Source organism: Mesocricetus auratus, unplaced genomic scaffold (genome assembly GCF_017639785.1).
Source record: "Mesocricetus auratus isolate SY011 unplaced genomic scaffold, BCM_Maur_2.0 Super-Scaffold_100027, whole genome shotgun sequence".
Classification (NCBI taxonomy): Eukaryota; Metazoa; Chordata; class Mammalia; order Rodentia; family Cricetidae; genus Mesocricetus; species Mesocricetus auratus.
This window is the reverse complement of record NW_024429208.1, coordinates 18,659,297-18,686,820: the sequence shown is the minus strand read 5'-3', so window position 1 is coordinate 18,686,820 and position 27,524 is coordinate 18,659,297. Positions and strand designations below refer to the sequence as shown.

Sequence of the window (27,524 nt, the reverse complement as noted above, 5' to 3'; positions counted from 1 at the left end):
TCTATACATATTTCCTCTATCTAGTGACCACAGCAATTTGTTCATGGGCCTCCACTGTATCTGTTACCTCTAAGAACTGTCTCTTCTCCTGTAGTAGAATCCTTGCTCCAGGTCTGGTGGTAACAAGCAGATAGCACAGCTCAGTACAAATATCATCAGGTGAGCTTTTTCTGTCATCTCAAGCCACTGAACACACCTTGGACAAATCAACTTTCCCATTCCCTCATTATTTTCCCTTGAAAGAGGCTTATCTGAAAGTCCAAGGTTATCCAAAGATAGTATTGAAAACTTATCTGTCATGAAGACATTGTTAGGCACAGGCTCTACCTTACCTATTTTATATGCAGCCATATTTCTTGTGGAGTATTAGCTCAGTAGGCCAAGGTCTAGAAACAGTTTTCAGGATTATGTTGTAGAACCACTCTGCCCATGCTAAACCCACACTGGCTGACTGGCTCTTCTCAGGGAAATGAAGCTAAATAAAGGCCCACAACTCATTTGCAAACTATCCCCTCCCTTTACTGACAGGTGACCAGAATCAGAGTCTCAGATGTAAGTGCCCTCTCCCTGGCTGGAAGAGAAATGTAGGCTTCTTAAGATTCTATTTAGGAAGGACTAAATTTGGGACATCTGTGACTAAGGTACAGTCTCTCTGTACACATAGGCAATAAGATTTCAAGAAGATCCCAGCCAGTAGTGTGAACTATCTTTGTTGGGCATTGAGGGTCAGCAAAGTGTTCTGCACATGGGGATGATGAAGTCAACCCTTTCTTTTAGAGTATCATAGCAAGAGGTCAGACCGGGTTTATGAAGAAATGAGTGGGGGAAATGATTGTACAGTCAAGGCAACGATGGAGAAAGCTGAAAGTGACAGGAGAGACGTGAGTGAGCACTTGATCTCATTTAACACCAGTAAAAATTTTGGAAGTAGTCTCTAATCTTCACTTCAAGCAATGGACAGCTGCTGTCTGTGCTAAGTAGTCAGATAAAGGCATTTCCCCCAATTATTTTGTGTGTGTGGACAGGTCACACCACGGGTGTAAGAAAGGAAATATGCAGATGTGCTGCTTCATTGACTAAAGGCCAGTGTGAGACCACCAACACTTCCCCACCCCATCCTGACCCCAGATCCCCGTTACTTCATTCTTAGACTACAAATTTTCTTTAGTGTTTGTAACATATATGCAACCAATTTTACTCTTTTGGCTTATAACCTTTGTGTGGACTTTTAAAATATTGTCAAAGGCTTTCTAAAATAACTGTAATATTAACATTTCTGTCGGTTAAAGAAATATGGCTTGTTGCATGCCTGAAAATCATTTTAATCATTTTAATTTTTCTCAGTGTACTAAGGATGAAGCTATGTTCAATATTTATCGAATTTGCCTCTGTTGACCACTTCAGAATGTGAGCATCTTTCCTTGTGACTTTTGGGTAGATGCATTGGTCTTTGTTAATTGTTCAATTATCTTTGTCTTTCTATGGAGCAGTTTATCATTTTGTTGTCAGTTCTTACACTTGTATCATGACCTCTATTCCTAACAGAAGATTATATTTATATGTTAGGAGTTTTTTGAAGCAAGATCTCATGCACGCCTGGCTGTTATATAGCTGAAAAACACCTTAATTTCTGATTCCCCTGCCTCCACCTTCAGAGTGCTGGAATTACAGGCATGTGTCACCATTTTTTGTTTATGCGGTGCTCAGATCATAACTCAGGGTACTGCGCATGCTAAGCAAGGACTATGCCAAGGAAGCTATGTTCCCTGCCTTATTTCTAGTTTTGTATAAATGTCATTGCCTGTGTGTTTTTCCTCGACTTAAGAATTTTTTTCATAGCTTAAGTTTGGGTATTCATCAGTATTTATTGGTTTCTAACATTCATTTGAACTGATGCATAATATTTACTTTGTATATTTGATTCTTTTTGGTTGAAGGACTTCAAGTTTCCAAACTTCCATATCGAAAGCGTTGTGGTCATGTTTTCCCTGTGTGTCCTACGCCATCTTCTTGGTGTAGGAAAATTTCCAAATTTGTAACTATAAATGGAAACATTGGTTGCAATATTGATTTAGGAAATATTGGACATTCCCACTAATTGTACCATAGTTTACCTTACTTTACCACTCATTGTGGTAAAAAATTTTTTGAAACATACAAATCTGAGGGAAACCAGTAGTTATGCTTAATTAATGGACACTCGGGTTTCTTGTTCTCTAATATGATATTCAGTTTGCCACTTTTTATTGAGTTATCCAGGTCATTCTTCATGGATTTTAAGAGTTCTTTACCACAAATGTTAATTCTTTATGGTTAACACAATCTCTTCCTATCTACCATTGAATCTTCACTATTTCATAAATGTCTATTGACAATCCACAACTTATCCATTTAAACTTAATATAGTGTTTCTCTGTCACATTGGAGACATCTTTCCCTACACCTACAGAAATGAACTGTCCTGCCATACTTGGCTCTTGCTGACTTACATTTTGAGGTTATCTTGCAAGGCTCTCTCTCTCTCTCTCTCTCTCTCTCTCTCTGTGTGTGTGTGTGGGGGGGTGCTGACATTTAGTCAGGATCTGCTTGTCTTTGGATCTAATTACCACTTGCTGTAAACTGATTTCTTTCAAGTTAATTCTTTGACAGGAAATTGTGGTTACAGCTACAGAATTGTATTTTAAACTCCTTTACTTAGTTGCTTGTTTGTATACATTTTTTTCCATTTCATCTTTTCAACCCAAGTTCAAAAGCCTATAGAGGGTTTGCTTGTTTTGTGTTGTTTTTTGTATAGATTTTCTAAAACCAAAGAACAAACTACTGGCTTTGTGCCATTAAAATTTATCCTTAAAAATTCCTTCTTTTACCATTTTGAGTTCTTTTGAGAACCAAGTCTTTTTATTCTTTTTAAATGAGATGTTTAAGATCAGCACTCATCAGATGCAGTTTGTGTCTTCAGTTTTGTAGGAGGTATTGACTCCTTGTCACTTTCTGGGTAGTGAGTTCCATTTTAACTTCCTCCTTGAGCCAAGAGTTGTGTGGAGATATCACACATGTTCAAATAGCTACAGCCTTAAAGTTCACCTTCTTTGCTTACCTCCTTTTCTATTGGATTAAGACCAGAGAACACAACCTGTACAATATCTAACTTTAAATGTTTCTCACCCCTTTTCCTTTGGAAAGGACATGAGATTCTATACATTTGACATGAATTTTTTATTATTTTAATGTTGTAAATTTTGCTAAGATTTATTTTCAGTTTGTCTCCATTATTCTTTTTTTTACATTTTTTAAAATTTAGGTTAGAAACAATCTTGTTTCACATGTCAATCCCAGCTCCCTCTCCCTCCCCTTCTCCCCCTCCCTCCCCACCAGATCCCCCAGTCCCCCACCCAATCTCCACTCTGATCCCCAAGGACAGTGAGGCATACCATGGTAGAACTCCATTAACTGTTATTTCATCCAGGCAGGGCCTAGGCCCTCTCCCAAGAGTCCAGGCTGAGAAAGCATCCCATATTGTGGCATGGGCACTAAAGTCTATTTGTACGCCAGGGATAAATACTACCCAAGGCCCCATAGATTACCTAGACCTCCTCACTGTCACCCACATTCAGGGGGTCTGGGTCAGTCCCATGCTTTCCACACAGCCATCAATTTTAAACCTTTTAAGTTTATATTTTTATTTCTATGGACTATTCCCAGTTCTTAATCTGATAAATGAATTGAAGATTTCACTACAATGACATGCCTGATACACTAATCTTGGCTTTCTAATGTTTTCTTTATATTCAACTTTTTATGGCCTAATACACATAGAATTACCATATGTCCACTTTCTTCCATATTTTACCCCTTTATTCCTAACCTTCTTTTAATTTTTATTTAAAACTTTGTCTCACTAAAATGCCCTACCTGGCCTTGAACTCACAACCCTCCTACATCAGCAACTTAATTTAAATAGACAGATTAAAAGCCTGTGCCATTAGGCTTAGCATAATTCTATGCTCTTTCATTTTTGTTTTTTTAAAGCTATAATTGAAAAATATAACTATATATCACATACAATGTTTCAAAATGTATATGCCTTATAAGAGAACTAAGTTAAACTAAATAATAAACGTTTTAGCTTTGTTTGAGGGAGGCAAAAAGCATAAAATACCCTCACTGTGTGTGTGAGAGTGAGAGAGAGACTGATACAAAGGGAGAGAATTTAAGACTATAATACATTGGCAACTGTATTAGTTTTCCATTACCATGATTCCTGAAACATTGGGATTATGTTGGCTCACTGTTTCAAGAGTTCTTCTCCATGATTTATTGGCCCCCTTTCTTTGTGTAGCACACAGTACTGAAACCATGTGAAGAATAAAAAGCAGATAACATCATGATGAGGACAAATAGAACAAGGAATGAGCATGGGGCCATTATCACTTCCTCAAATGTAAGCTCCGATGAACAATGTTCTAGTCACTCTCTCACCTGTCATGTGCCAAGCTGAGCCTTCAGGATACAGTCAAGATCCAACTACAGGAGTAGCTGTAGTTGCACAAAAAATCTTCCACCTAAATGACACACTGTATACTTTAACCAAGATCTTCCCAGCTCCTCCACAGTGTCCCTAGTTACCATTATTTGACAATATGCTTTAGCTTAGGTTTTATGGATGTCTGATCATGTGTTTATCTTTCAGTGTTTTGCATAATGTCCTCTAAGTTCATCCAATGAAAGAATTCACTCTGCTCCATTCATGGCTAAATAGTATTTGATTTTCTATATATCCACCATGTTTTCTTCATGTGTTCATTTGTTTGTTTGTTTGTTTGTTTGGAGCAATAATCTTGCCAATCACAGGTCTTGCCATGATTGGAAAATATTCTATAAATCTCTTAATAGACCACAATATGTTTTGGGGGTATCTGTTTATCCCATCTACTGTAGTTATTGCTATATTTCATTATTTTCTGTTTATAATTATTTTCTTTTAAATTTGGTTTGATGAACCTCCAATTCTCTCCAATTAATTTCCATTCCAGTTTCACGTGGGGGCATTCTGACAGAACATTGTAAAAGGTATCAATGTGTTCATACTCAGTGTCATGACATACAGCAGAGTCTATTCTTCATGTGTTTGAGCTGACTTTTATTTACTCCACTTTATTTTTTCATTTTATTAATTTATCTGCCATGTTTCTATTTCTAAATTTTCCATTGGCATATTTCCTATCATTTTTATGAATGTGAGACTATTTCACACAGACCACTCTCACCCTTGAACATCTCTCCCACCCCGTCAACCACTTCCCCAATTCCCACACATCCTGGGCTCAAATTGGCCGATTACTTTTTAGTGATTTTTATTGGGTTATTCCGATCATTCTTAGTGAATTTCAGTCCTTTCTTGTAGATGTTAATGTAGAGATCTTCTATCACATTCTGTTCGGGTTCCGTGCCCTTCCTTACATGGGGCACACTTATTTCTCTTGTAAACTATTCTCTGAAAGAAGCACAAGGCCTATTTCCTTCACCAGGAAGTCCTCAATCCCTTGGTGTGGTCCACTCTCCCACTTTCACCTAAGATTTCCAGAACATCTCATCTCCCAGCCCTTTGAATGTCTGGGAACTGTAAATGCTCCCATTTTCCTCATATCTCTCTGTGTGGTGACGTTCTTGTTTTATGGAGTCACTGACATTTTTAAAGTTGTTTTAGAAGTGTCAATATCAAGAATCCTCATATAGCTTGAATCTCAGACACTTCCAACATACTTTTATCAAGTCCCATACAGTCATGTATGGGTTAAGTATACTATATCCATGTGTCTTTATGGAGAAGATGTTTGATGACCACTTAACCACTATACTTTCCCTCTTTGCTAACCTTGAAATTCATTGACTTTAATCTTAGACTAGCCTATTTAACAACTTAATTTTTCCAACACAATATGATAGTTTCAAATATGTGTAGAAAACCTGAATGGGTTTTTCCAAGAACTGTTACATGTCAGTACCCAGATTCTATAATTAACATTTTACTAAAGTCTATGTGTCACACATTAACCCCCATATTCATTTATTGTATTCTTCCTTCTGTGCTAGTCATATAACAGAACTCAACCACTTTCCCTCTAAATACTTCACTATTCCCCTTACCCTCAGTGTTTAAGCACTCACAGTTGTAAACATGGTATAATAAAGTACTTTTCTCATCTGAATATTTTCCTCAGGGCATAATTATTATATTGTTTCTCAGCTCTCTATGTCTGTAAATAGTTTTCTATCACTCTCCAAAGTGGGTTAAATCTCCCTAGATAATGGGCCCTTTTGATGAAAGAAAGGATAGAAGTGGGTATTCTATCCTCTTCTAGATGTCTCTGTTTCAAATAGGAAACCTGAAGTCAGTTTTATTAATTGCCCCTAAACTTTTTATGTCTCTTTGTTAATCTCATCTGGAATGCAGACAGGAAGTTTCTGGGGCTGATCAAAATATTATTTCCTTATAGAAAGTAAAGTCTCTCTCTGTCTCTCTCTGTCTCTCTCTGTCCCCCTCTCTCTCTGTCCCCACTCTCTGTCCCCACTCTCTCTCTCTCTCTCTCTCTCTCTCTCTCTCTCTCTCTCTCTCTCTCTCTCTCTCTACACACACACACACACACACACACACACACACACACACACACACACACCAGACATGCCTGTTTCTGGGTCACTGAAATGTCAATGAACTGCCATGCCACTATAGAGTTGCTACCACAGATAAAAATGTTGAAAACAAAGATACAGCCAGGTGGTGGTAGTACACACCTTTAATCCCAGCACTCGGGAGGCAGAGGCAGGCAGATCTCTGTGGGCGGGTTTGGGACCAGCCTGGTCTACAAGAGCTAGCTCCAGGACACTCTCAAAAGCCACAGAGAAACCCTGTTTCGAAAAACCAAATAAATAAACAAACAAACTTGGAATTAAAATAGTGAAAAGCATCATCCATCTCCCCTTTCTCCATGAAAAAGTCAGAGAGAAGCTTGGATTCCTGCCCTAACCATGTGAGATGGAAATAAGTCTCAGCAGGGATGGGGAAGTGTCTGTATTGTACAACTCTGCAACCTATGAATTTCTTCCTGATCATGTCTTTCACTAGTTATCCTGCAAAATAGATATTTCTAACTATACAGCCATAAACTAATCCTTTAAAGTCACAAGAGTCAATAGAATTTTTCATAAACTGTAATTATGCAGAAGCATAAAATGTCCTCCCTATATTCCCATAGGCAGCTTAAGTTTAAGAGATTTCTCTGTGTTTTTGGTTTCAGAATTTTTGCCACCCTGAGCCCAGGGTATTCAATCATTCTGAAATATAATGTTTCACTGGATCTGTGACTCAAGTGTGTATTCGAAGCAAGGATGCTCAGTCCTACTTAAATAACCACATATTCTCCACATGATCCTTCCACTTGACAGTGTAGTATTTATTCAGTTATTCTTGTGTTTGAGTTGATCACCTAGACATACCTAGCCTGCATTTTTTTCCCTTATAACTTTGAAATATTTCTGTTACTTCCCATTCCAGGGTAATCATTTTAGAAACACTTGAAAATTTATTCCAAAAATCAAGCTTTCCTGGTTTTTTTCCCCTCTAGAACACAATCTGTTTTTGCTTATGCTCACCTCTGTTGTTAAATTGCTACTAACTTCTCCTGTAAATATGCTTCCTTTCATTATCTCTGGATCCCTGGTTCTTCTGAATGTGTGATGGTCTTTTAGGGAGGTGAAGGGTAAGTTTGCAGTGGCAGAAAGTGGTCTGCCACCTCCCTGTATGCCAGCTGACTACATCAGGGTAAATGACAGACTCATTAGACAGGATGGAGACACCCCACTCCAGCCTCAGGAGGTAAAGAACCTGGGGAGTCACTCATCCATCTCCTCTAAGATTTCTTTTTCATCTCATGTCTTTAAGGTGCATAACATGTCATTTTGATTTACATCTACATGGTAAAATGATTACTATAGTCCCCAATTAACATATCCATCATCTTACATAGGGATCTTTTTCTAATAAGGAAACCTAAAATCTATTATGCTGGCATACATCCAATACTTGGTACAATATACTGCCATCCCCATGCAGAACATTTTGTCTCTAATGTATTGATCCTACTAAACTAACTTTGTGCCTCTGGCCTCTTTGTACATAGACACACATGTACATACATCACAATTTTAGAAACCATTGCTTTTTTCCTATGTTCTCAATATTTCTTTCAGCTTCTCTATAAAAGAAACCATGCCATATTTTACTGTGTTAGGCTTATTTCACTTACATAATGTCTAACCAAAAAAATGATGTCACAAATGACAGGAATAGCTTTCTTTCTAAGGCTAAATGATATTCCAATTCATATTCTAATCTGTATATGTACATCTATAAACATAAATACTTACATTTAGGAATAATTTATGACTTAGCATATGTACATATATGTGTGTGTATATCTATCTATATATATTTCTTTATTCAGTAGTCATATATTGATAGACTAGACCTTTCCTGTCTGTCTATTGTGGATAGTGCAGCAATAAACATGGAAATAGCAACCTCTTTAAGAGGCCAGGTTTATATCTTTCAGCTTTATACCTATAAAAGGACAACAGGGACATATGATATTTCTATTTTTAATTTGGGAATCGCCCTATTTTCTATAATAGCTGACCAACTTTACGTCTCCCCAACAGTGTATAGTTTCAGCATTCCCCTATAAATACTTTCTGTGACTTTGAAAACAGCTGCTGGACAGCTATGAGGTAGTGAATCACCAGGAGATGGGTTTGCCTTTCCTGTGTTGAGTGACACTGAGTGAATTTCCATGTTATCTGTTGTCCACTCACATGTCTTCCTTGGAAAAATTACTATTTTGATTATTTTACTATTTCTGTGATTTGGTGTGTGTCTGTCTGTGTGTGTGTGTGTGTGTGCCTTTGTGTGTGTGCATGTGTGATCATTTTGCATATATGATCTACAAATATTTCTCCTAATCCACCATTAAACTTTTCCTTCTATTGCTTCACTTGTTTGTACATTTTTTAGGTTAATGTGCTCTCAATTGCTTGGTTTTGTTTGCTTAAAGGTTATTTGTTAATTCTTTTTGTCCTGTGAGAATTTCAGACATGTATACAATAAAGCAAAATAAACTTTTCCCATTCCCGTACCCTGATCTCCCCTCTACAACCATCAAACCTCCATCCTAACTTCATGCCCAACCAGTACTGCCTATGTATGTGTGTGCGTGCATGTGTGCGTGTGTGTGTGTGTGTGCATGTGAGTGATGAGTGTGAGTGTGGACTTTATGTGGGAGGGTGAGTGTGAGTGTGGGCCCATCCTTCTATGGTGGCAAAGAAATCCCCTTATGAGCTCTTTTGTTCTTTGGATTTTTGCTGTGCTCTCTTTTTTGACTGTATGTTTTCTCATCCAATAAATCACTGCCAAAACTAAAGTGCCTTTCCCTTATTTTTTCCTATCCACCTGTATTTGAGGCTCCAGAATCCAGAGAAGTTCACAGAGACTTGGTTTTAACCCTCTAACATCATCCTAAGGTCTGCTGCATCCAGACTTCCTAAAGGCCCTTGACTTCAGCCCCATTCAGTTGGTAGGCAAAACCAGTTCCTGCTTTCTAAGTTTGGACTCCCTGGAGACTAAGCTGGGATTCTGGCTACACCCCAGATCTTCTGGTAAAGTGACTGAATTAGAAATGTAAGAGAATCACAGAACAGAGAGGCTATTTTAACCTATTTCTGGACGTAGGGGAGAGGCAGCTGGGTGCAGAGGTGCTGGATGAGCAAAGAGGAAACAGGCAGCATTGGCCAATGTTTGAAGGCTGCCATCGCAGGGGAGCTGAAGGATAATCAAGCATTTCTAGTTTGGAAAGTTCTAAGCACACCGGATTTCTTACTTACTCTAGCCTCCTAATTCTACAAAGCCATTGCTTCTGCACCTTCTGTGTCTTAACTGTTCTTTGAACTCTATGACTTAAGACCGTCATGCAATGAGAGGGATACTAAGTCAACTGCAGGCCTGTCCACGGTCAACGTCACCCTGGCTGTGTCTGGGTGCTCCCTAACTAACACCACTTCTCCCCTCACCTTGCTGCCATTTGGCTGTTGCCAGTCTAAAGCCAAGGAATAGTTTTTGTGGCATAAAAATCAGTAAAATTCGAAGTTTCCAGATTTGGGGTTTTGTTGTTTTGTGACTTCAGGTAAAGATCTGTAGCATGACAGACCATGATAAATTGCTTGGTAGAGTAGTACTCAGAGTTCAATTTTATAAACCTACAGTCAGCAGCTCAAAGGACACTTTGAGATAGGGCTAATAAAGTGAATGGAGATTGCTGTCACTTAATAAGAAGAGCATCAGCATACAGTTTCAAAACAGTCTGTTTCATCTTGACTTGTGGACAAAGAAGTCTTGGACTCAGTGAATTCTATCTCTGAAGATAACAAGCTGTGCCATTATTTTACTTATAACTTATGTTCATCCATATTCTTTTGAACAGGAGTTGTTCTTTAATATAAAAATGTAGACTATGTTCTTATCAGTAGTGCACTCTCAAATCAATAATAATAATGATGGAACATCAAAAGCGATAAACAGTGTGTGGGAAAATGAAAGGCTGGGGACCCAAGAAACCAAGACAAATTCGCAGTAGATAAAAAAGGAGGCATGTAACCAAACAAAAGATACATTCTTCTGTGCAATGCATGCTGAGGCAGAGAGGAACTGGGAAGCAGACTCTCTCTGTTTTATTTACTTATTTACCACATTTGTTATTTCTGGAAATACTTTAAGACACTTGAATTGAGAAAAATGACAGAGAAAAGATTTAAAGGGCAAAACAGAGGCCAAGTTTAACACCGTGTGAGTGAGTGTGTGTGTGTGTGTGTGTGTGTGTGTACATAATAACAATTAATGGGAAAAGAGGCCATGAATTTGAAAGAGAGCAAGAAGAGGTACATGGAGGGTTTGGAGGGAGGAAAGGAAAGGAAAAGATGTTATCGTCTTTGAAATTAAAAAAAACACTGAATTAGGAATAAATTTAGTTTTAAAATGCATATCACAAAACCAAGCATTTTTTGAAAGTCTGTTTACTCTGGGATTTTTTCAATCATAAATTCTAAATGAAGAAACACAATTCTAAGTTACACAACTTCAAGTGTCTATAAGATAGAAAGCATCCAATTGTTGAACCCCACATTCTAGAAGGAATGCATAAAGGATATCCGGGGATTCCCAGAGCAGGTAGGTGGTTTGTCTGTTTTACATGTTTGTAACTTTAGGTAACAATGTTTCAGTATGGTAGAGCATGATAAATTGCTTTGTGGAGTGGTATAACACCTCCTGTCCTGAATAGCATCATTCCAAAAGGGCAGAATGAGCCCTGTGCAACTGCTTCTTACCTATCACTTACCCTTGTATAGACAAAGAGTCAACAAAATCATAAAAAAAACCTGAATAACATTAGTTTTTAAAGAGTAGGCCTAAGCAGATTATTTAGTCAGTAAAGAACTCACTGCACAAACAAGCATAAAGACCTGAGTTTGCACCCCCAGAACACCAACAAACCCCCCATAAAAGACACAGTAGCACACATCTGTGATCTCAGCACCTCTACAGTAAAATAAGAAACAGAGATGGGAGAATCTCCAGAAACCCGTGGGCACATGTCTCGGCATATGCTATGGTGATAAGGCCCTGTCACCAACCAAGCAGAGTATGAGACACAACATGAAAAGTGGTCTTCTCACATTCATATGCATACCATGGTACAGGTACTTCTGAACTTTAACATGAACACAAATATGCACCCACAAATACCACAGACATACACAGATTACAAATATAATATATAACATACATTTATATTATATATACACATACATTTATATACAGTTGAATGAGTAGTTTGTAGGGTGGTTTGGGTGATAAAATAATGTGATGGTGATTATGTGTTCAGATATTCAAAGCAAAGACCACTGGATCCAGAAATAGCCTCACAGGCCTCCAATGAGGTCCAGGGCTTTTGAAATAGGAAGAGGATATAGTGAGGACCTCCACAAAGAAACCTTGTCTGATGATTCACGGTGACCTGAAATTCCCTTCAGTTTCCAGTTCGTCGGGACCTGGCTTCCCTTGGATGCTTATTTGATTACCCAAAATGGAGGGTAATGGTTCTGGCAGGATGCAGCATTGAGCCAGTGACAGGGATTGCCTCTGAGCATCTGCTTCAGTGGCCAAGGGGAAGAACCACTCTTGTTAGTAAGATCTGAGTTTGGGCCTTGAACTTTAAGACTTTCTATAAACTACAGGGTAGGGAGTGGGAAAGAGACACCAAGGGGCCAGGAAACCAGCAGTATGTGGTAAGCAAAGTATCTGAAAGTAATTTTGAAAGATGGAATGATTAGTAAGAGCCAGATGATCCTAGCTAGAAAGGCTAAGCACAAATCACTTTACCTCGTACAGACATCCTTACAACCTGATAATGGCTGATCATCAATCCACACTGACACATGTCAAAACAAAAGAGTCAGGACGGAATGCTAGGTTTTTCTTTCTTTGCATCTCTCTTGAGTATTGTCATAATTTTACAGGTGCAGTGTGTGGGAACTGAATATAGCTTTCTTTGAAAATCCTAGATTCTTAGTCACAGATAAAATGGGAATATTTACTCATTGCTACTTCAACCTTTGAAAACTGAAAGAATAAGGCAATTATTTTTTTACCCTCCTACTCTGTAGGCCATCACCCTAACTTTATTTACCAATTTCTCTTGCCATTAGCTGCTCTTTTTACCAAATATTAAAATATTCATAAATCGTATCTTAACACGAAGAGGCTGAGTAAGAAGTAGTGTTACCCATGGCCCTATGATCTACTCCCCACTAAGATGAATATCAGTCTTAATGCAATCATGTGGAGGGCCAGACATCCTCTGATCGATGGCACCTAGATGGCTGCCAGAGGAACAATTCAGGACATACAGATAACACCAAAGATGGGCTCATCTTAGAGCCAACTTTTAGAGAACATCACGGAAGGAGTGATGGAGACAAGACGAAAGAGCAAGAGACCTTGGTCTATAGGAGTCTAAGTCATATAACTTGAGTACTTATTTCCCAACAGCACAATTTGAGTTTAGAAAACTCAAATAAGTAAGAATGGAAATCAATTCACCCAGCAGTTAATGACTAGTCACCTCTACCTCACCACTTGGTATAATGATTTCAACGTTTCCAAATTAGAACACTAAACCCGAAGCATCCTAAAAGCCAAAGTCACTCAAAGATCATTATGGATGAATTGATTTTTCCAATACAGCAGTATCAGCCAGGAGCACTTTCTGCTCTTTTGCGAAGTTGTCTTAGCATCAAATTCTGGCACTAAAGATTAGGAAATTTAAGGAAGATCCCGTAATTATAAGCACCTAATTGCACAGCTGGTTCTAATGAAGTCAGGCGGTCATTCTGGGATGCTGAGCAAACATTTTGAAAAGGCCTTAGCAGGGTGTGCACATAAGAGGGATTTTGTTATGATCACAGCCTGGTTCTGACTGAGGAAAGTAATTTTTGCAGTATTTGATCAACTATTTCCAGATGAGTGTGCCTCATCTCCTCCTTCTAAACTAACAGCCCACCTCTTCACAGGCTAGGTATCTAAACTGTGTGTACTTTCAACAAGATACTAATAGATGTTCCATGGAGGAGAAAAAGTTTACATAGTTGACTAAGTTCGAGTCTGGCTGGCAAAATAAACTTTAATAGATTTCTTAATTACAGGATTTCTCTGGAGTATTTAGCCGCTCATCGAAGAGGTGACATGTAACATCAACTAAGTCCTTCCTTCCTTTGTTTCTCTCCAGAACATAATTTTTGTCTTTCAGACCTAATCCCCAGGGAACATAGTAAGAGCATCCTTAAAGGACAATGAGAAATGGTTGAGTGGGATTAAGGAGGCTGGGTAGTGGAATAAATCTATATTATTGGTATCTGCTGCTCATGGGAGTATCACTTCAAAGCCAGTCCTAGGTGATGGCCAGCTTGTCTCCCAAAGGTTATGGAGAAGACTGATATTGGGGATTGGAGTACTGTGTCTCATGGGTCAGTCCACTCTTACGCTACCACTATTGCTTTTACCTTGCCTACAGTTTTAGTGACTATATGGTTGTCACTTGTTTTCTAACTATGAGAAGTTTAGAAAAAGGAATGAGTCTTATGTTATGCAGTTGAAAGGGAAGCAGCTTGGCCAAACTGTCAACTGCAGCCTGACTGAGTTAAATAAGTAGACACTTAGAATAGTTGATTTTTTGATGCTTCAACACTCCCAGAAACATCACCCACCATATTTGAAAGTTTCATTTGCCAAGGTGGGAACAGGATCATTGATAAAATGCCAGGCTGACCTACTCTACTAAGCTTCTGTCTGGTTTGCACCAAGAAGAACTCACATCAAGTTCAGAAGCACTCATCTTGGGTCAACACGCCCATTGGAAATGTCTCAATTAAAACATAATTGCCTATCAGAACTAGAAAATAGGATTCACAGAGACAAACATGCTCATTCCATGTCATTTTTCTGGAATTATTTCCAACAAACTATCATTTTGTCCTTCCTGTCTCCCTCTCTGTTCATCCCAGATTTCTCAACTTCACAGAACTAGACGTAACTAATTTATCTAAATCACTTCAGTCCTTGCCAATATGTTCTTGTATTTAATTACATCACACAATTTCAAATCACAGGTCCATATATTATGTATTTTATTCATTAGAACAGAAGTTCCTGGTGCAAATAGAAGTTAGTCTTGTGTGTTCTACCATATCTCCAACACTCTAAATTGACATTTAGTAGAATTAAATCAAGTCAGACGATCAAAGGAGAGAAATCCACACTCCAGTCTCAAAAATATCCTAACTCTTGCCATGGGCTTTTCTTCCCCACAGGATGCAGTCTATAAAGGGAACTTGGGGTATTTTTTCCCACAGAACTCTTAAGGAGGGTAATCACATGTCTGAAATCATTAATGTGCTCTTAAACTTGAAGTTAAGAGGTTGATGACCTTCTGGGAAAATATCTGCTTACATCTACACTAACAAATCATTTCTATTCACCTCTGTGACCCTGGACTTGAATCTCACTGGTTCCCAGCAATTAGAAAGAACCAAACTTTTTCTCTTTCAAATTCTATTTTGATGAATTCCCTGGCATACCTCATAAAATCAATGCCCATGATTTTAGTTAGCAATGATTCTGGTAAAATTAATTAAATTAATGTCAGACTCAGACTGACAAATTCATATTTTTCATGGAAAAAAACACAGCAAGAAAATAATTGAAATGAAATGAATCATTAAGCTACTTTAGTGATTTTTGAGCATAGGGACACACAAGAGTTGTGTTGCTAAAGCAATATGGCTGTACAAACCTGTCAGCTTCTTGGATAATCTGTCTTCCTAATAGAATTCTCCACATATTTGAAAATGCTTACATTATTGACAGAATTTGTACTTTTAACCTGGTTGTTTTGAAACTTCAACCTAGAACATTATTATGGTTGTTTTACAAATCAAGTTTGCTACATGTAAGAGTCAAAGAAATACATCTGAGAGAAAGAACTTAAGGATTTGTTAGGCCTTAAGAAAGGGCAACATGGTGTGAATGGACACAACAATTACAAGAGGTCAAAACTGACAGACTCAGCTAGGGAGAGCAAGTTCTGGGCAGGGAACTAGTTACTACTGTGTATTTCAAAAATGATTAGAGGGGAGCAATTTTAGAGATTTTCACTTAAAGAAATGATAAATATTTGAGGTGATGAATTATGTAGTTTCTCTGATTTGTTCATGGAAATATACATAGATGTCAAAATATCATTTTGAGTCATATTATTATATTGTTAATAATGACCAATTAAAGTAAAACAAAAATAGACCAATAGGACGCATACTTCAATTTCATGAGTGTTTTCCAATATCTCTTTCAAGATGTCTCCCTCCTTCAGAAAATGAGGCAATTGATAAGTTCTTAACACTTACTGGGCACAGCCCCCTCTGCCATTATACTTAGGGTATGGACTCTGCCTTCAGTGGTTCATAAAATTAAGGCTTCGGCTAATACAACACGCTTCAAATCATAAAACACAGTATCTCAGAGCCATTTCTGGAAGACAGATAACACTCACTTCAGAAAGCTACCTGGAGATAGACAAATTCTTACTAGCTCCTAACAATTCATAGTTATGCATACATATTTCTAACTGTGTGTGCTAATGCAAAAAGAAAATGTGTATTTGATTGTTGCACAATGCTTTGCAAGCTATGAAACCATTTGGTTTCCTTCATTAAATATATGACCAGTTTCTCCTATTTCAGAGCCACCCTTCCCCTTGTCATTTCTTGGAAAATTATGAATTTGCATGTTCATATTTCCTTTCTTTATGTCAGGGACAGTCCTAATGTATTAACCACAGCCACACATTTTAAAGTTAGATTATACATATCATAAAATCACAGTCTAAATAGTTATTCTAAGTTCACCAGGAATTTGATGTGTATGTATTTCCAAAAACAACTTCTCCTGATTACTACATGAGGAGAGAGGTCATTGTGACTCACAGCCCATGATTGTTGGGGGCCCTCTATGTTCAAGGACTGAGTGTTACTAAGGCAGGTTTTCTTTTTTTAAAAATATCTTATTTTACATACCAATCCCAGTTCCCTCTCCATCCTGTCCTTCCACTCCCCCCACCTTCTCCATACCCCACCCACATCCACTCCCCAGAGAGGATGAGGTTTTCCATGGGAAACATCAAAGCCTGTCACATCATTTGGGGCCAGACCAAGGCCCCCCCCACTGTATCTAGGCTGAACAAGGTATCCCTCCATAGGAATATCCCTCCAGAAATCTAAGGCAGGTTTTCAACAAGGACTCCCATGTGACTGCTTATTTTTTTAATCATCGATCTGATGTGAGATATATATATATAGAGAGAGAGATACATATATATGTATATAATATATTATTTGTGTACATAATACATAATTCAACCAACCAAAGATGGGCCATTTGAAGGGTATGTATGAGGGAAGCAGCTTTAACCAAATAAAATACAAAGGACAAATAGCACTTTTGCTTAGGGACCTTTCTACATTAGCAGAGGCCTGCCTCTCAGCTGAAGTAGAAACTCACAACTCAGTTCTATTCCCTGTTGACCTTCACACACTGCATCAACCCTGCCTGTCCAGCAACTCAGAATCTTTTTTTTTAACCTGTAATGCCACCTTGTAACGTCGTGGGAGCCCTGGGGGAAGCACTAATAGTGACGGATGGGCCACCAATTCCCGGTAGAAGTAGATGCCATCAATACCACTGACCCTCGATAGGCAATCGCTCTGCTGATTAGTGGGAGAAACAGCAGCTCCTCACTCGACAGGGGTGATAATGGAGAAGGACTTACAAGCTGCAACAGCAGGCTGAGCTCCTGCTCCAGTAGAGAAGGAAACTCCTTAATCAGGAAACAGCTCCCAAAAGCTGGGGAGAGCGGATTCGGCAAAGCATAAAGGGTCAGACTGTACGCCCAGTTCCGCTATTAAGCAGACGTGCTGTGAGAGGAGGTATTACACATTCTGGCATTGCCAGTGATCAACATAATTATGATTACAACAAAATAAATTTGTGAAACTTGAAGTTCTAGGAAATGTGGTAATTTGTCAGCTATACCATTTCACCCTTTTCAATCATCCTGTGAGGTTAAAATTCATAATCGTTTCCATTTCCCCCATCTAGAAATGAGCTTTTGGTGGTACAAGACTTGAGTCAGTGGTGGTAGAAAAGGGTTAGCAGAGGCAGCTGGAAGCGAGAATGTCCTTGCCAAGACTGTGGGCAGGATACAGGGATACAGCTGATGTGCAGTGTGTAGAAATTTACCCACACAGAAGAGCAAGCATGTCATGAAGCTTTCTGTAGGCTTTCTGGGGTCTCCCAGCACACTGTGTTTCACACTATGATGCCTTCCAATGCCTCTCTGCTCCATCCCAGTTATGCACCAGCAGCAGAATATTAATGTTGAACAACTTCAGTCATTTGCTTATCTGATTCCTTGACTATTCCGTTTGGCACTGTCACATTGGTAAACATGTCATCTTTATTGCTTTTATTCTCTCTAGACTACAAATTGATCAAATCAATAGAGGTGAATTGGCTTGCTGGGTTGGGTTCTACATTTATGAAGGCTCTGGATGTGTGGACTCTAAATCTGTGTAGACCCTGGATATGTGAGTTCTAGGTATAAGTAATGTATTAAAGCACAGAAAAAAGTAGAAAAGGATGTTTCTTTCTCAGGGTAAAAGATTTACCATTAACTCAATGTAAAGGCAAAAAGATACATTCAGAGCCTCTTCTTCATGATGGAATTACATATCAGTAAGTGATATATTATCAATAAGTATAGAATTGATCAGAGAGGATATTCTAGAAACATCTTACCCTCTGCAAAATTTCTCTCATGCTCAAATATGAACTGCTCATTTTATCACCCTCTAAAAGAACTTATTTATATTCCTGGATTGCCGAACATTAAAATGTAGCAATGTACTTTAAAAAAGAAAACTGTCATTCATTGTCCCCTTAACAATAAGGGAATTTTGTAGCATTTTTCAGTATGAAAGAAAATGTTCCCCAACTGTCAGGGTTAGGGTTAGAGAAACTTACTTCTAGTTAGAAGGTAGAGGGGTGTTTCCCATTATTAGTTACTAAAAAATGTTATTACTGATATTCATTCACATTGCTACATCCTTCAGGCAGCATATTTGATGACGCCCTTGTCTTTTCTACACCACAACGCTCAAAAGAACAACACCGATTTCGTTACCATGGACATGTGAATGTCACCTATTACACTTTTATGTGTATTTTACCATGCAAGCCATTCTCATGGTCCATAGGTGATGCGGCTGGGTAGCACTGTTTCATTGCTTTGCCCTACCCCACCCCCTTCACAACTTATACAGAATTTTCCTAAACTATAGAGAAACCTAACCACTGAAAAGAGACTGTCAGGCTAGATCTAGATCAAAATGCTTAAGTCTTGTGTGCTAAGTGTGAGGTGCCTTCAGCAATAGGGATTTATTCTCAATATCTCAGAACCTCTGAGAGGCATTCAAGGGCTACACTGATAGTCTATATTGTTTTGGAAGTCACTTGGACTACCCTGTCCAACCATTAAAACGAGGTTTCTCCTGCTTGGTACTGGGTTTTCTACTAGTCTATGGTTAGATGGGAAATGTCCTTCTATATTCTGTGAATATATGTTTCTCTTATTGGTTGATGAATAAAGCTGTTTTGTCTAATGGACAGGCAGGATTTAGACAGGCAGGAAATCCAAACAGGGATAGAGAAAGGTAGTAGATGGAGTCTGTGAGACACCATGTAATTGCCAAGGAAGCAAGAGACCTAGGCATCACCGGTAAGTGAAGACCACATGGAGATTCACAGATTAATGGAAATGTGTTAATAATTAAGAGAGATAGCCAATAAGAAGCCTGAGCCATAGGCCAAACAGTTTATAACTAATATAAACCTCTGTGTGTTTATTTGGGACTAAACAGCTTCAGGACCAAGCGAGACAGAAACTTCCATCTACAATGGTTCTTGTGGGAAACATTTTAAATTCCTTTAAGTTATACACATATTCACACACATATATTGTATATAATTTTAGGTAAATATAAAGTGATATGATTCCTTGAGGCTTTATTAAATAACCTTGGTGTTATTTTTTTCATCTGTCCCTCCTTCTCCTTCTGGATTGGTTTTCCTTCCTCCTCCCCATTTTTCCACTTCTTACTTCATATAACCTGTATCCAACTACTCCCATCATAATACACATACACACACCTAGGGTCCCTTTATTCTTTCCTGGTTCCTGTGGTTACTCTATATTGTGTACACATATCTAAGAATTTGCAGCTAAGAACCACAGGTCAGAGAGAACATGCAATGTTTGTCTTTCTAGGTCTACTAAACAGAAGGGAAATGACACCTGGTACTACAAACCTAATTAGCTTCTGGAGCTAGTGAGGTAGTCCTTAGACAATAATATACTATTGTCACTTTGCTAAACTAGCATAATTCATCACTACATTCTAAATCTTATATTCATACCCACAGATAAGTGTAGCAATTACTCCTAATTGAGGAAGCCTCTCTTCACAAATGTAGACCATCACAGAAAAACACAATGCAGAAATAATTGCATTGTGGGGAGCCCAGCCCCAATATGTATATGCATCATAGTTCCTCCATCTCTGGCTCAAGGAACATGGCAGAAAAGATGGTGGAAAGACTGTAAAAAACAAAATACTGAGACATACACTGTGAAACAGTCTCTCATAGAAGTGGCTACATGAACAAGATCAGCACAATAGCAATATCAATAGATATGCTAATATGCAATATCAGTAAATATGTTAATATGGAAGGGGGAAGTTTCACAGGGTCTCACCCCTAGACAAAAAAAATAGGCAACTGATGACTGCTGAGGGAGAGTTAGCTTCTCCCAAGGATGAATCCACTTACTAGTTACTCAGTGCAAAGTGGTCAGCCATAAAACTATATACAAAAAAAACTCACAAAGTTGCATTCGTATGGATTGGTGCATATATGTTTGGGGGAGACAATAAAAGGAAAAGAGGCTATCAACTTGAAAGTGAGTGGGGGATGAATTGAAAGATATATCTGGTATCTGGGAGTCAATAGAGGGAGGAAAGAGAAGGGGGAACATGATGTCATTAGGTAGGTAGATAGACAGATAGACAGACAGACAGACAGACAGTTTTGTCTAGAGGAACCTATACAAACAAGTCTTTAGAACTGGGGATCTGACAGATTTTTAAGATCCTGCAGACTATGACACAGTTGACTACTTAAGTTTAAAAATATTACTATCTCAACATCTACAATAGGGAGTAAAAAAGAAGTATGAAAATTAGGGTCTGTGGAGTTGGTAGAAACATTAGCCAGGCACTAAATCCAAAGCAAGCAAAACTGCAGATTAGGATCCCACTGAGAAGACTGACTCTGTGAAGGGGCTTAACACTAGCTGTATGTCATGTGGGAGCTGGAATGAATCATCTGGGAGGTACTATTTCTGTGCAGGAATGTGAGTCCTGGTTTTGGAAAACTGATGAGACAGAAGCTACATCTATGTGGTACAGGCTGACAGGGCCATTGGAAGATAGGCACCACCAGTGTGCCTACTATCTCCAGAAGCCGAAGAAGATGTTGGATCCCTTGGAACTAGAGTTTTTCAAATGACGGTGAGCATCCTGGTCCTGTGGGTGCTGGAAATAAAACCCAGGTCCTCTGGAATAGCAGTTAGTACTCTTAACCATTAAGCAATCTCTCTAGACACCTAGTCATAGTCTTACATAAAAGCCTGTCATGAAGTCCAAAGTAACACATATATCACTGAAACTTTTTAAATTCACTAGTGTTGGGCAAGCTACCCTGCATCTTTGAATTTCCAACAATTGACCTCTAAAGTTTGCTCTAAGCCTGCATGTCATGATTGTCCAAGTTATTTCTACTCAATTGTGCTGTACCTTGCATAAAAAGCATTAAATGCAATGTGGCAAAGCTCTTAGTTGATAATGATCCACCACTACCACTGTATTGGAAGTACATTAGAACAGAAATTAATAAATGAAACTCATCATGCCCACATCAAAAGAGAATGAGTCATTAAAAGTATTAAGAGACCTTTATTGTTGTGATGTTTGAAATGATACACAGGAAATACATGGGGCTCCACTGTCAGTCTGAATGATTCCCTTACACAAAGAAATCAGATTTAATTGGCATGCACCGCTTACAAAAGAGTGGAGACAACCCTTTAACTATAAGATGCAAATCAGTGTTTATGAATGCAAGTCAAACATTTTAAATGGTCCAAAGTCCTTAGCAGTAAAGCTGGTCCTGAGTTCAGACCTCCCGCTTGGGGATCAACCAGAAAGCTTAAGAACACCTGTGATGCATGCTGCAGACAGAGTTCTCTGAGGGAAGTCTGCAGACTCACACACTGCCCGGGGTAGAGGTTGCACCTGATCACCCCTAAGCCCCACCGAGTCCTCAAAATGTAGAATTGCTTCTGGTTTCTGCCTGGCAAATACCAACAGCAGCAAGGTGATCATATCCTGGAAATGTTACAAGCTCCCTCTTCCAGGTGATGTTTCAACAGCACTGGCAGAAAATGTAGCCCGGGGATTGCTGCCACTAGATACACCACTACATTTAACATTATTAATATTTACCATTGAACAAGCACACACACACACACACACACACACACACACACACACACACACACACACACACACACACCAGGTCTCCCTAGGCCCTTCTTAAGCTTCATCCTGGGCATGCTACAATTCTCTGAACTCCTGGAATGTTTTCCTACACCAGTGCTCCATCCCTGGTCCCTAACCCTCTCAGATAATGTTCTTTGTATGACCTTCTGGATTGAGTAGATATTTACTCAACCCTTAGTTGTTTCTCTAACTTCAAGCCCTCTCATCTTTGGTCCTTTTCTTTTTAATCCTATTACTGGCACATATATTGTCCCTTTCATATTCATCAACTGGTTATCCCCCATACCCTCTAGATATTAAAGATAAGGTGTTACTTTTATTCCTCTTAATACATACAATGGAAAATTTGAGGATCTCTATTCTCATGACAAAATAAAAAGTAAGCTGCCTTGCTGTGAGTGACTGGGGTTCTTACCTAGAAAGAGGCATTTTAGAAATAGGGCCACAACCATATACCCTTGGGCCAAACCTAACTTGATTTTTTCCAAGTTGATTTAAAATACCCAACACATGCTATCAGTATTATTTCTACCCCAGTTTTACAGCCACAATCATCAGGGAGGATATTAAAGTTTTTCTTGCACCTTCTGCCTATCTGAACACTGGCTTCCAGTCTTATTATAAAACATTAAGAATCTAATTCACATCTTGCTGCAACAATAAAGTTCTGCAGAAACTAAAGGGAAATACATCTTCAGTGAGATTCCATCATCCCTTATTAATGCCATAATTGAGGGCTATAAATCTGTTTCTTATACAATTCATGCAATAAAACACTTAATGGATTGTGAATGACATGTTATAAAACCAGGCATTAAGTGTCGCAATCTATATTTAAATGTGATGCAGACATAAATAAGCTCTCTATAAATAGTAGGCATCCTCATATCAGTGGATATAGTCTTACACTTCTAGCCGACTCAAGAACATTAGAGACCATTGCCGGCACCAAATTGTAGTATGAATGAGGTGGGTCGTTTCCTTTCTCTCAAGTTTAAGATAGTTTATGAATATCTGATTGTTCAAGAGCTCTGCAGAGGCAGTTCGAAGGGCCACTGTTATAAGACGAGCACCTTCAGGGACCATCAGAATGCTCATCCACCTGCCCTGAACCAGGGTGTTGGACATTAAGGCTGCAGCATGGTCCAAATGAAGACATGATGGGAAGACTAAAGCAATGATGCTGCACCTGGAATCACAAAGATTACTACCACCCAAGACTGCCCACTGTGCTCCACATCCTCTGTGAATGGACATTACACTGAGACAAGGTGCTGCCTACCTCTCGTAACCCAGCCAAGAAGAGAAAACAGCAGTCACCAATCAGGAGAACCTTCAGTGACCATCACACAGTAGCTCTTAGATAAGCAATGTGGCTCAGACAAGAATAAGTGCTCATCTGTGAAGCAGAAGCCTTAGTTCCTGACTGTTTCTGTTTGGTACTGAGGTTGGCAAACATCAAATTCTAGCACAGAAACATCTCCCATTGCTGTTAGGTAGGACATCTTGTCTCTCTTCTCTCTCTCTCTCTCTCTCTCTCTCTCTCTCTCTCTCTCTCTCTCTCTCTCTCTCTCAGTGTGTGTGTGTGTGTGTGTGAGAGAGAGAGAGAGAAAGAGAGAGAGAGAGAGAGAGAGAGAGAGAGAGAGAGAGAGAGAGAGAGAGAGAGAGAGAGAAATCTGGTCTCTGTCATTAAAAATCTTGGCAAATCTTAACATTTCAGTCAAATCAAACGGCTGTTGTTTCCCTACATGAGATGGAAGCAAACATTGATTCACCATGCTCACAACATAAGGCCATTTACAAACCAGTTCTGCCACCTTGGTAACTAAATAAAACTACACATACACATATGCATACACATAGGCATGCACACACAGGTGCACAATACATGCATGCATATATACATGCATATATATTGCTAAAGCCCACATACTACCATGGCCAGCATGGTTAAGGAGAATCTGGACCAGCGATCTGATTCTAACTTATGGTCCCATAATTTGGTTTCTTAGGAGGAAAAAAGAAAAGAAAAAGCCAATGAATACGCTCTACTATTGGTTCTAATGTGAGTAAATGGCTCAGGCCTATCCATATCACTTGCTTAGTTTACTACTTCTCTGCCACCCTATGAGTCCTGACTTCTAACCCCAAATATAAAGCTATGTCTTTCGAAGCTTCACAGATTAGTTTCTTTTTCTCCAATAACACAATCCCTGGAGTAGAGCAAAAAATATCAGTCTCTGGCAATATTCTGGTCTACTCTGTCCCCAAATACAGCTGGGTTATCTGTAACCAGAGCCACCTATGGGTGCCTGCAGCAAGCACTCCACCAAATAGTCACATTTCTCCTCTGCTTCTTTTCCTCACCTCATGATCTCTTATGTTCCAGTTATTGATCACCACTGTATGCCAGGTATGATCTAGGAATCTCAGTGGACAGAAGGGAGTATTTTTTCAATGCTGAAAATATTCTTAGTTATCCTTTGATAATTTCATATATGTTTCCATGTATTTATCATATCAAATTTACCCCACATTATCCTATCTTACCACTCCCTCTGAACCCCAAAAAGTTTTCTTCCCACTTTCATTCTTAAAAAAATACTTACCTGCTAAGTTTTGATTAGGGTGTCCTCCACACACACGTGTATGAGATTACTTCCCTACAGGAGCATGTGCAACTTATCAAATAAACAGCTACACCACTGAAGAAAAGAAAACCCTACCCCAGCACCAATAACTGCCAATAGCTCCTTGGCTAGGATGGGGTCTTGTGAAGAGAAGGGAATAATTTTTGCCATATATATCACATCTCACAGTTACAGGCAGAGAAATAGATCCCGTGACCGACCATCTTACTTTAGGTTACATGTTCTATAAACTGGAGAATTTTTATCTGTGCGTCTTTTCATCCTGGCTTATGCCACTTAATAACTAAGTTGATAGGAATCAGAATTGTGCCTCACAGGTGACACGTGGAAGACTCGATGCTGAGCTTCCAAATGCAAATCTATAAAACCCGATATAAATTAGCAGAATAGAATTGCTCAGGCCACAAAGACTGCTCTCAGCTGTGAATACCAGAGTTTGTGAGAGCTGTCTAACAGTGGGTGTCATGCCTCAGTTTCATTGCCTGTAACCTGTGCCCATTAGTATTGCTTCATGAACAAAAGGGCGGGTGGTGAGGACTGTAAAGGACAGAACATAAGCCGGGCACTTTCACAAGAGCTTGAAAAAAAAACCTGGTTTTGTTTCATGTTTTCCACTTCCTTTTGCATATTGTCTTCATTTTTTTCATTCTTTCTGGCTTTTATTTGTTTTCTTATTTCTTTTTATCTCTATCAAGAACACCACAGTAAATAGCTTAGATTTCTGTTTGTATGTGTGTATGTGTAATAGAAACGAGTTACATTTTTAATATTCATGAACTGGAAACAACCAAAATATCCCCTTATAAGACAGTGGTTACCACACGGTACATCCATGGACTAATATTCCACAGTTTAGAATGAGTTCCCACCAAATACCGAAACATAAATTTGGTTGGAACTTAAAGTCATTTTGTGGATATGGAAGCAAATCCAAAAGCTCACACACTATATGATTCCATTCATATCACACTCTCAAATGACAAAAAAAAATGTAGAGATGGTGAGTAAATTAGTCATTATCAAGATACCCGTGAGTCGAAGCCGGCAAGAGAGAGCTGTGAATCTAAAGGGGAAGCACGTGGAATCTTAGCAGCAGTGAATTAACCAACATGGGCAACTTAAGACTTAGGGAGAGGATATGGTTGTGGTGGTCGGGGTAGGATGAAGATTTGGAGAAGGGAAGATGGTTACCACCTAAATGCATTGCATTTGTGTATAAAATTAACAAAAAGGGTTAAAATACAGTTAAATTCAAGTTCTTTGGGTTTGGATTTTGTTTTGTTTTTTTAACTGAAACTAGATTTTATTTTCATATAAATCAATATGCCTTCCCCTTTAGCGGCTCCTCCCCACTTACCCATGAACTTAAATCCGCACCCTTTCTTTCTCTCCTGAAAGTCCAAACAGGCAAATCTAAAACTAATAGTAATAGGGCTCAGGCATTAAAGGCCAGCCTCACAACCAAAGCAAATAATAACAAAAGGACCAAATAAGCCAAATTCAAGTTTTAAAGTGATTCTTTCTGCTGTCCCGTGGCTACCGCAAACCCCATTTCTGCCACTGCTCCAGTTTGCTTTCTGTTGCTGTGATACACATCATGAACAAAAGCAACTTGGGGAGAAAGGGGTTTGTTTGACTTACATTTCCATGTCTCAGTCACTCGTGGAGTGCTGCTATGAGCTGCTGGTGGGACAGCCACCCTTTGAGAGCAGCACTGACAAAGTGACTTATAAAGGCAACATCACTGTGGATTTGAGGTTTCTGGAATCGGTGCCCTTGGGAGCCCAGGACTTAATCTCCAAGCTGCTTAGATAGGATCCCTCAGAGCGGTTGAACAAGGCCCAGATCCCGAAGCACCCCTGGGTGCAGGAACACTCACATAAGCTTCTGCTTCCTGCTGCTCAGATGGCTTCCTGAGCCCCGTCTGCCTGTGTTTCTTTGTCTTTATTTGTTCAGGGAGCTCTCCAGGCAGGCTCTGTTTTCTCTTCAGTTCTGCTTGTTTTCTCTCTTAAGTGCAAATTAAATAAAAGTGTTTTTGCTTGTTTACTCCTTAAAGTGCAGATTGAAACGGATTAAATAATAATAATAATAATAATAATAATAATAATAATAATAATAATAATGGAATGCAAGCAGATCAGGAACCTGGAGGCAGAGGCCATGAAGGTAAGACCATTACTGGCTTGCTTTCCTATAAAAGTCCAGGGATGGCACCGCCCACAGTGAGTGGGGCTCACCCACATTCATCATCAAGAAAATGACCCACAGACAAGCCCAAGGACCAATCAGGTGGAGGCAATTTTCACTCTTGTTCCCTCTTTCCAGGTGATTCTGGTTTGTGTCAAGTTGACTTAACCAGCACACTGCCAACTACAGAACCAAAGAAAATGCCCAAGGCCGTTCAAAAGAATCAGAGACCATGCTCCTAAGACCTTGGGAAAATGAGCTCAAGATTTGACTTCCAGCATTTGTTTGTTA

At 39.0% G+C, this 27,524-nt stretch overlaps 1 long non-coding RNA gene across 2 annotated transcripts in view; it reads right to left on the bottom strand.

The window, feature by feature from the left end:
* Positions 1-27,117, bottom strand: part of LOC110341013 — a 328,392-nt gene extending 301,275 nt beyond the window's left edge. For both annotated transcript variants that reach the window (XR_002382892.2, XR_002382893.2), the window contains exon 1: positions 26,926-27,117. This is a non-coding gene — a long non-coding RNA (uncharacterized LOC110341013). The remainder of the gene's footprint in view (positions 1-26,925) is intronic.
* Positions 27,118-27,524: the final 407 nt, after the last annotated feature.